This window comes from Bos javanicus, chromosome 2, assembly GCF_032452875.1.
Source record: "Bos javanicus breed banteng chromosome 2, ARS-OSU_banteng_1.0, whole genome shotgun sequence".
Taxonomy (NCBI): Eukaryota; Metazoa; Chordata; class Mammalia; order Artiodactyla; family Bovidae; genus Bos; species Bos javanicus.
In genome coordinates, this window is record NC_083869.1 from 14,567,010 (window position 1) to 14,577,848 (window position 10,839).

At 38.5% G+C, this 10,839-nt stretch overlaps 1 long non-coding RNA gene across 1 annotated transcript; it reads right to left on the reverse strand.

Moving 5' to 3' along the window:
- Positions 1-219: 219 nt before the first annotated feature.
- On the reverse strand, positions 220-9,538 carry LOC133235443 (uncharacterized). Its single transcript, XR_009732549.1, has 2 exons — positions 9,131-9,538; positions 220-700 (listed from the first exon to the last, which is right to left on the reverse strand). It is a non-coding gene; the product is annotated as an uncharacterized LOC133235443 (long non-coding RNA).
- Positions 9,539-10,839: the final 1,301 nt, after the last annotated feature.

Genomic DNA, 10,839 nt, shown 5'->3' on the forward strand with positions numbered 1-10,839 from the left:
CTTCTGTGGTCCTTTAACCATTAATGTGTTGTTGGAGAGAAAAAGATGTTTAATATCTAAAGATGAATACCTTTTGATATTTTGAATAAAAAAATCTGGCATTTCTTAATCATTTTGAAATAAATACCATGTACCATTAAGTATACAGAAACATGATAAATGCAGAACTTAACTTAAAAGTTTAATTAAATTCCTCTGTAAGTTAAACCCAGACACAGATTCATGTCTAAAGATATTTAATATTTATTTTTTTTCTTTGAAGTGATGCTATTTACATTTGACCTTAGAAGGTAAATTGTATCAGTAGGACATCAGGGATTAAGCTGGGCAGTATTAAAGTTAGAACACTCACATGTTTGCAGATTTTCTATGTTGTTAAAAAGAAAAATCACTGTAAAATAAATACTTATTCTTTAATTGCAAGTATCGTAATATGAAACAATCTGTAGGTGGTTCTAAAGTTCTGTCAAGGGGCACTTCCCAGGAGGTGTATTACTATTGTATGAGTGCGGAGAGCAGAGGTGGAAGTCAAGCAGTGGCATTCCATGGGATATTCAGAAAGGTTAATAGTTCAGTTATTCCCAAGAAGCCTTCTTGTTGCAGACCCGTAATTAATGGTCCCACTGCTGCGCTCTCTCGTTCACGCCTTCTTCCTCTTCAGGGAATGCTGATTCATTCTGGCCTTTCATATGCTTAACCCCTGAAATTATAAAAATTATGCTCAATTTATTTCTGGCAGATTGACTGCTTTGCTCCAAGAGATAAAGAAAATGACAGGAACGTTTTCATTGGTGTATATGTGTTTTCTCCAAGAATCTAAACAATCAATCCTATATAAACCTTTTAATTAATTCACCGAGGGATAAAAACACACCCAGCCCAATTTCCATTAGAGACAGGCATCTTTTATAGTCATTAAACCTTCTTCATTAAGAATTGCACCACTGCCTATTAAAAACCTGTTAACTAAAAATCTGCTCCCAGGCTCTTATTGTAATTCTGACATATCACTTAGTTCAAATATTTCTTTTGGCATCCATGAACTCTGTTACAATGAAAACCATTAGAACCTCAGGAACAAAGAGGTCTGTGTGCACGATTTCTATAACTTGCAAACAAAAAAAGAATCAGAATGTTGTTAGTCTTCTTTAGGAATAAAAACATATGGATACGATTCTGAAACTTCTGTATTAAAAATGCTTCAGTCACTTCCTCCACAATCTACACACAGGAAAACCATTGTCAAATCTTTGCCTGCTATGTAAGCTTATATGATCTGGCTTCTCCCTACCTATCTGGCCTCATTTCCACCAGCCTTTCCTGCATCCCCTTCTAAGAGTAATTTATGCCCTAACAATACTAACCTGCTCTTAAACATTACAGATCACTCTATGTGTGTCAACTGCTCAGTTGTCTGATTCTTTGCAACCCCATGGACTGCTGGGCTCCTCTGTCCATGGAATTCTTCAGGCAAGAATACTGGAGTGTTCTAGCCATACTAGCCATTCTCTTCTCCAGGGGAGCTTACCAACCCAGGGATTGAGCCTGGGTCTCCTGCACTGCAGGCGAATTCTTTACCATCTGAGCCACCAGGCTGCCCACAGGTCACTCTAGGCTCCCTCAAACCTCCATCTTTTTCTCGTTCTATTCTCCCTGCCAAATAGCTTCTTCCTACTACCCACCCGATAACCTCTCACTCATCCTGATCTCAGCTGGCCTCCTCTGTGAAGGCTCCCCAAGTTCTCCACGTGGACCTCCTTGGTCTTTCAAATATTTCCCTCTGCTCTGGGATCACTTTCTTTTTATCAATTACTTTATAGAACTATATTTGTTTACATGTCTTTCTCACTAGAACAAACTTGCTGAGGTCAGGATTACGGAGTTTCACTTTGGAGTCCCAGGCACACAGCCTGGCAAATAGGAGGTGTTCATTAATACTGATTGTATAAATGACTAATGGGATGAATGATGTGACACTTAAATATATGTCTTTGGAAGTTCCATACTAATGTATGTTCAGGTTTTTTTCAAAATTAATTCAAATTTGGGGTATAAATCAGAAGGCAATTACTACAACCATACTCTACAAAATTATCTTTCATTTCACTTGGGTCTATTCTGCTAAAACATCATACTAGCTGACACTCTGCCTTATAGTGATGCTTAACATTGAAAAGTTTATAGATATTATATTTTTCAGAAAAGTGGTTTATGAGATTTTTCTAAATATTACTGGAAAACATTATCCTTAGAATTAATAAATGAAAGGAAGTCACTGCTCTTGTTTACTATGAAATGAAGAAACTAAAAAAAAAAAAAAAAGAGAGAGAGAGAGTGGATTTGTATATACTATAGTCAGCAAGCCTCAGAGAACCATTTGACAAGGAATGACATCCCTGGGCTTGGGGGATTATTTTGAAAATATATTTGATTGGTTGTAATAATATTTAAATACTTAAATTTCATCTGCAAGCACAGATCACTCACAGTCATTATAGAGAACTTTGTTGTTAACAAATGGAACTTATTTCATCTTGGTATAGATTACATAGGAGAAAAAGGTCTAAATCCTGAGGAGAAGGAAGGGGAGTTTAACAAGCATTCAATCAGTCACTCTGCTAGAGTCTTACATATCTGAGTTACTAAACCTCACAACAACTACATGAGAAAAATCCCTGGATGGTGAAATTTAGATTCCAGGAAGATAAATGGTTTGTTTAAGGTTACAAGGATAGTAACCTCAGTGACATCAATAACCTCAGTTATGCTGATGATACCACTCTAATGGCAGAAAAAGAAGAGGAACTAAAGAGCCTCTTGATGAGGGGGAAGGAAAAGAGAGAAAGAGCTGGTTTAAGACTAAATATTAAAAAAAAATTAAGATCATGGCATCTGGCCCTATTCAGATCAGATCAGATCAGTCGCTCAGTCATGTCCGACTCTTTGTGACCCCATGAATCACAGCACGCCAGGCCTCCCTGTCCATCACCAACTCCTGGAGTTCACTGAGACTCACGTCCATTGAGTCAGCGATGCCATCCAGCCATCTCATCCTCTGTCGTCCCCTTCTCCTCCTGCCCCCAATCCCTCCCAGCATCAGAGTCTTTTCCAATGAGTCAACTCTTCGCATGAGGTGGCCAAAGTACTGGAGTTTCAGCTTTAGCATCATTCCTTCCAAAGAAATCCCAGGGCTGATCTCCTTCAGAATGGACTGGTTGGATCTCCTTGCAGTCCAAGGGACTCTCAAGAGTCTTCTCCAACACCACAGTTCAAAAGCATCAATTCTTCGGTGCTCAGCCTTCTTCACAGTCCAACTCTCACATCCATACGTGACCACAGGAAAAACCATGGCCTTGACTAGACGAACCTTTGTTGGCAAAGTAACGTCTCTGCTTTTGAATATGCTATCTAGGTTATGGCAAATAGAAGGGAAAAAGGTGGAAGCAATGACAGATTTCCTTTTCTTGGGCTACAAAATCACTGTGGAGGGTGACTACAGCCATGAAATCAGAAGACGATTGCTTCTTGGCAGGAAAGCAATTACAAACCTAGACAGTGTGTTGAAAAGCAGAGACGTTACTTTGCTGACAAAGGTCTATATAGTCAAGGCTATGGTCTTCCCAGTGGTCACATACAGTTGTGAGAGCTGGACCATATAGAAGGCAGAACATCAAAGAACTGATGCCTTCAAACTGTGGTGTTGGAGAAGACTCCTGAAAGTCCCTTGGACAGGAAGGAGATCAAACCAGTCAGTCTTAAGGGAGATCAACCCTGAGTACTCACTGGAAGAACTGATGCTGAAGCTGAAGCTCCAGTATTTTGGTCATCTGATGCAAACAGATGACCCATTGGAAAAGTCCCTGATGCTGGGAAAGATCGAGGGCATAAGGAAAAGAAGGTGTCAGAGGATGAGACCACCATCAGTGGATGGCACCACTGATGAAATGAACATGAGCTTGGTCTAACTCCGGGAGATGGTGAGGGACAGGGAGGTCTGGCATGCTGCAGTCCATGGGGTTGCAAAGAGTTGGACATGACTGGGTGACTGAACAACAACAACAATGATAGTGTGGTTCCAGATGTGTCAGAGAAGTTCTGACACATCCAAGTTCCTCAGTATAGACCGACTGAATGATAAATGAGTGAATGAAGTATAAAGTTCCATTGTCAGGAGACACCCAACTCACTTTCACCTTTAACTTTTGGATGCTAACCTAAATTAATCTATCAATCTCTAGGATTTATTGTAGGATTACCTACTAATCTGGTTCAAACCATCTTGTCATTCCCTCTGAAATATTAAAGCCCAGTAATCATTCAGCTGCCTTCCACTCTTTCCTGAGCTAAAATTGTCTGCATCTCTCCTGGTTCCCAATTTTACTGTCTCCAGAGTTCATCCCTTTTATCCTTGAGGTAATTACAGAGTAATGAAGTTGTGTTCAGACAATTTTCTTTAAATTAGGGTTAATTCAATGCCAACATTGATTTGTCTGTATGAGGGGGTCAAACACTTTAAAAATGGTAATTAGAATTTCCAATTTATTAAACCATTAATCAACTATTCCCCATATTTTTACTATAGGTCTATTTACTTATTTATTTTGTAATAATAATGGCCACAAAGTTATATGAGAAAGCCTTCTTTAAAGTAAAATGACTCCAGCAAACCTTGAAACGTGCCTTCTCAGTCTTAGTCGAGTGTGGCATTAACCATTTCCAGGTGAAAGATGTTGATGAGGCAGAAGTTGGTGACAACACAGTGCTGTTCTACAGAACCACAGATTCTTTGGTTCCCAAAGCATTTATCACTAATATCATCTTTCCATTGAGTAACAGATGTTAGTTAATTTGTGTTTTGACTCTTTTTCCTTTCCAGCAATGTTTGGTTGGTTTTAGATGCAATAAATGCTGAGATTAAAGTGTGAAGTCTGTGAAGACTGTCTAAAATGTTTCTCCCCATGCTCCTCCTCCTATCTCCAGACACACATATGCTTTATATTTCAATTTTCTTTGAACCCGCATTCAATATTTGAGTAATTCTGGAGGTGAAGGAGAGCAACTTGGTCTGGAGGTGTTGATGAAATTCTCAAAGCTTCCTCTTCTGCCAGATGCTAATGAGCACATAGGAAAACACCTCACCTGCCCAGGTGCTGATTCCCAACATGTGGCAAAGGGCCTCCTGAAGCAAGAGAGGCACAGCCAGGGTTCACATGAGTGGAAAGCAGAGGGATTCCCAAATGCACAGAGGTGCTTTTCTCCATAGCAAGAATGAACACACAAGAGAAGAAACCATAGACAAAACAAGGATGCAACATGAATACATGAAGGGATGAAGAAAATAGTTTGAGGAAAAGAAAGCAGATGGAGTAAAAGAAGAAAAAGAAAAGAAACGTTGCCCCCACCCAGAACATTATACTCATACCCTTCTCCATTCTGTAGGTCAGGAGGTCAGATGTGAGTTGGGTGAAGTTGTAAAGTGACTGAGTAAAGAATTACGAAGAATTCATCCATAAAAGGAGGCTTACATTTGGCAAACCACAGGCCAATATGTTTATCAATTAATTCAGAGGGAAAAAAAGGGCAGGTAGATGACATGAAACTCCAAAGAAAAGACGACATGATGAATGACAAAATTAGTATTCCAAAGAGCTGGGAAGATGGCCTAAGTGATTAAGGTAGAGGTCAAAGGGAGCTTTTTCTGTAGGAAGGTTATTTTGGTAGTAAAAGAGAATGAGGACAACCCAGATTGATTATGGTTAGGGGTTCAAGTGACCACAATTTCATGGTGACCCAGCAGAGTCACCTGTGTGTAGGAACTGAGCTCTTCTAACAGCAGAGGCAGCAATTTAAGACAGGAAACTTTTCTCGAACTGTGTGCTGGTCAGACCTTTTCTGGATTATGCTGCCCAGTTCTGGACTTGGCATTTCAAGAGTTCCACTGAAGGAAATAACTGGGATTGAAAGCAGTTTTCTGAAATCTCTTCCAGAACTGGATATGAAACTGGACTGTTAAGCATAAAGAAAATTAAGAGGACAAAAGAGGTTGCCATTGATTTCTTCAAAGCCTGGAAAAAGAAATAAAATTTATCTAAGTAGCTACTGAGAGCTGACATTCATGTAGTAAAGGCAAATTACAAATGGTCCTTGATTTGCAAAAGGGTAAACCACTGAAAATATCATAAGTGGAAAATGCATTTAATACACCCTACTGAACATCACAGCTTAGCCTAGACTACTTTAAATGTGCTCAGAACACATATATTAGCCTGCTGCTGCTAAGTCGCGGCAGTCATGTCCGACTCTATGCGACCCCATAGATGGCAGCCCATCAGGCTCCCCCATCCCTGGGATTCTCCAGTCAAGAACACTGGAGTGGGTTGCCATTTCCTTCTCCAATGCATGCAAGTGAAAAGTGAAAGTGAAGTCGCTCAGTCATGTCCGACTCTTAGCGACCCCATAGACTGCAGCCTACCAGGCTCCTCCGTCCATGGGATTTTCCAGGCAAGAGTACTGGAGTAGGGTGCCATTGCCTTCTCCCATATATTAGCCTACAGTTGGGCAAAATCACCTACCACAAAGCCTACTTTATAATAAAGTGTGGCACCTCTCATGCAATTTATTGAATACCATACTGGAAGTGTAAACCAGAATGGCAGTCTGAGTACAGGATGGTTGCAAGTGTATTGGTTGTTCTCATTCATCATGGTATGGGTGAGTGGAGCTGTGCTCACTGCCTTGCCCAGCACTGTTAGCCCAGAAAAAGATTCAAATTCAAAATTTGAAATACAGTTTCTTCTGAATGTATATTGCTTTTGAACTATTGTAAGTTGAACCATCATTAAGTTGGGGACATCTGCATGGTTTAACATAAAGAAGAAAATTTCTAAGTTCTTCATGTTTGCCCAGCAGTAAGCATGTGAATGAGCTCCCCATCACTGTGTGTGTTCAAGTCAAAGCGAAATTTCTGTTTCAGAGGAGAGTTAAGGGATCCTGCACTGAGTAGCAGGACAGACTAAAATAACTCCAGGACCCTGATATGCTATTCATACACAAAGCAGAGCTTCTTTTCTACTGCAGAATCTGCTCTGCCGTGAGTACTATAAGGTACAAGAAAGTAATTCTAACTTTAAATGACATAAATGGCCCAGATCCACATTTTTAAAACTAATTCACATTGGGAGTAGCAAATGTAAATGAATTCATTTTTTTTTCAACCACATATTTCAGTTACTTGAACTCATTCTAAAGTCCTCTAGGGAATTTGTGGGTGTATTTTGAGAGCCTCTGACCCTCTTGGAATTCTATTTATACTTATATCTGTGCCTCTTCAGGGAAGAAGGTTCGTAGTTTTCAGCAGAATCTCAGAGGGGTCTCTGATTCACAAATAGTTGTGAATATGAATTCAAGTCTAATCTCTTCGCTTTAAAGATGAAAGGACAATTTCGGTTGGCAAAGGGACTTGTTTAAATTCACATAGCAATCATGCGCTGAGCTAGGACACAAATCTGGGCCCCTAATTTCTACTGGGGGCTTTTCATATGGACCACTAAGCGCTCAATCTTCCATTGTCATTGATCTTTTCCAAATAAAACCTGTAGGAAAATGTAGTAACTTAAGATCATGAGGCCCTTTTCATTATCAAATTCTTTCAACTCATAATAGATATAAATCTAACTTCTCAGTCTTTTTTTCATCATTGCTGTTAATGTTTTTTAATAGAATTTGTAATCAGGAAGATGTAGAATTTAAATTTAACCTAGCATAATTCTCAGAATAGAACCAAGTTACAAATAATATTTGGGTTATCGGAAAAGAAGCAATATGAGTTCAATATAATAATGTTCCTTCTGTGTGTTGAACAGGGGAGAGACACAACTGCAAATCAGATGGGAATGTAGGTCAGAGGTGATGGTGTGCATATAAAAGAAATTCATTTAATGAAAGCATGTTGCAGAAATAAAGCATTTAGAGAGTTCTGATGTGGGGAAGAGGAGGTCCAACTCGGAGATAATAATTTGGACAGCCATTGATGGAGCAACATGCTGGTTAGATTAAGCAAAATAGCAAGTCTAATTTCTTTATGAGAAAACTATTTGAAAAATACATTTAACAATCATTAGTTTTCTGAAGGCTTACTATACACAAAAGAGCGAGTTTAATGGCTCTAAAAAGATGATTGCTTGTATATCAATCCTTCAAATTTTATCAAAATAATCATGTTAATTTACTCAAGGAATATAATTTAAGCCATAATATGGTACATCAAGCCTAAGAAGTAAAGGCCCACCATTTGTCAGGTTGAAAATGTGCTTTGCATTTCCCAAAACGCTTTCACATGTATTTTGTCTAATCTTCTTGTCATTCATTTAAAATAAATATAAATCATTTATAATAAATAAATGCATTCATACATAATAAATTAAATATAATATAGCTATAATAAATAGCTATCTATTAATTTAATGCTTAGGGTCACAGAGATCAAATGACCTATCCATTTCATTCCAAAGGTAAACACCAAATATGTCCTGAAAAGTGAAAGTGAAGTCTTTCAGTCGTGTCCGACTCTTTGTGACCCCATGGACTGTAGCCTACCAGGCTCCTCCATCCATGGGATTTTCCAGGCAAAAGTACTGGAGTGGGTTGCCATTTCCTTCTCCAGAGTATCTTCCCGACCCAGGGATCGAACCCAGGTCTCCCGCATTATAAGCAAGATGCTTTACCATCTGAGCCACCGGGGAAGTCTAAATATGTCCTGAACTCACCCTAAATCTATCCCTTTCTATTTTATTCAAAGTAATTTCATATACACAGCACAGTTGTTCTCTGGTCCCATACTATGACTGTTCAGTTAATGTAAATTGCAAATCCACACATAATCATTTCACTTAACTACACATTACTTACAGAAGCATTTCTCTGCAGAAGAATAAATGTGTAATATGCTAATTTCTTAATCATACATAGGAATAGAGGCAGCATGTTTGATACTCATAAATATTCAGAAGTATTACATATTTATGTATATTTTACTTATCATATATTTTACCAAAGCTGTTGCCCAAGAGTAAAACCTGGATGAAAGATTTAGCAGTAAATACTAAGAAGATAGGAGACAAAGTACACTTACCTGCTATCGTTAGAAGTATGAATTCAAAGAGTATCTTTGAAGAGTAATCTAGTCTCATTTTTCAAGATGCAAAGTGTTCATATCTTTATCAGAAAGTCTAAGGTTGGATTCAGGCAAGAATATGATTTTTTTAATTTTGCAAGGATACAGCTGTTTAGCCAAGGTTGAGAATCACTTTGATAGACCAAATGTCTCTTTTGCCCTCTACAGCCAAGTGCTCTCCCTTTGTCTTCAAAGCTAATGCATTCCATGAACTCAGAAGTAAAGTTACATTTTTAAGCCTACACATAATGGAGCTAAACAGTGTTGGGCAATTTCACTTACAGCAAGAGACAGAATGACTCCTTCTCTTGCAAGGCTTGGCTGTCATTGATTGAACACAATAGCATATCTAAAATAAAGAATGCATCAATCAGCAGGAGTTGGTGGTTAGCCTTGAAAGCACTAAAAATAAAATAATGAATGGAGAGTCGCGTTTAAAGCCACAGAACAAATGATGCTTATTTTTTTCTTAAGTGTGTCCACAGAAGGATGTCCTGTCCTGGCATTTTCAAAGTTTCTGCCTTCCAATTGCTTCTATTGAAACTATGGTCACTCTAGGCTATCATTCCCTTGAAACGGAGCAGGGCCCTATGTCTCTTTCCCTGGGCTCCCAAGTCCTCAGCCTGGCTTTTGTCTGTAGAAAAACTTTAGTCAAAAAACAAGTTTAATCAAAAAAGTTTAAAAATGCAGGAACGAAAGAAAACAAAGGAGACCCAATGATAAACATTTGGTCATTAAGCAAAGTCAATGACTTCTAGTTTCTCCTCAAGGGTTGTAGATAATATTCTGAACTGTCTTTTCACTATTGAAACCCCCTTTGAGCTTCTTTTGAGCTGTACTGTAGATGGTGAAAACCCCCACAAGTTGAAAGAAATTAACTACATGATGACCAGACTGTAGCCATGACTTAAACTACCCAAATCCTGAGAATGGGCCTCAAAGAAATGGGAACAAACCATGGGAATGAAGATTAATTGTACTTAAAACAATCAAGATGACACTGATCAGACCACTGCATGGTTGGTTTCAGGATGACTGTTAGAGCTGACTGTGCTGTTTCTGCAGGTAACTCCCTCCCTCCATGGATTATAGGTCTTGCTCACTGATTGTCAGGTGGACAGTCAGCCTTATGGTATTTATCCATCTGTGTCAATAATCACTGAACATCAGTTGTCTAAATGCACCGGAGATTGTTAGATTATCTGATTTTTCTCTCCTCAAATCTCTAACAACCCAGTACTCTCTTCACACTTAGTTGATTTTACAGAAATAACTGAAATAGCCATTAATGAATTGACATCAGCATGGCCAAATTACCAATATATTTGAATCTATACCCATATCTCTGCCTCCTCTCATAAGCCTCACCCTTCATTTTTATCCACCCCTCTTTTTCACAGTATATCTCACCCTTTCAAAGAATTCTCCAAAAATTATAAACTGTCTCTCTCTGGCATCATCAATTTCTCCCATTCTACTAAAATATTTCCATAACCACAAAAACATATTTTCATTTATTCCATTTCAAGAAACTGTTTCTTGACTCCATTCTACCTCTAGTCACTGCCCCTTCTCTTTAGAACAAAACTCCTATAGTATAATAAAAGGTTACTCACTTTATAACCTTTCCTTAACATACTCTAATCAGAATTCTATGCCCATCACTC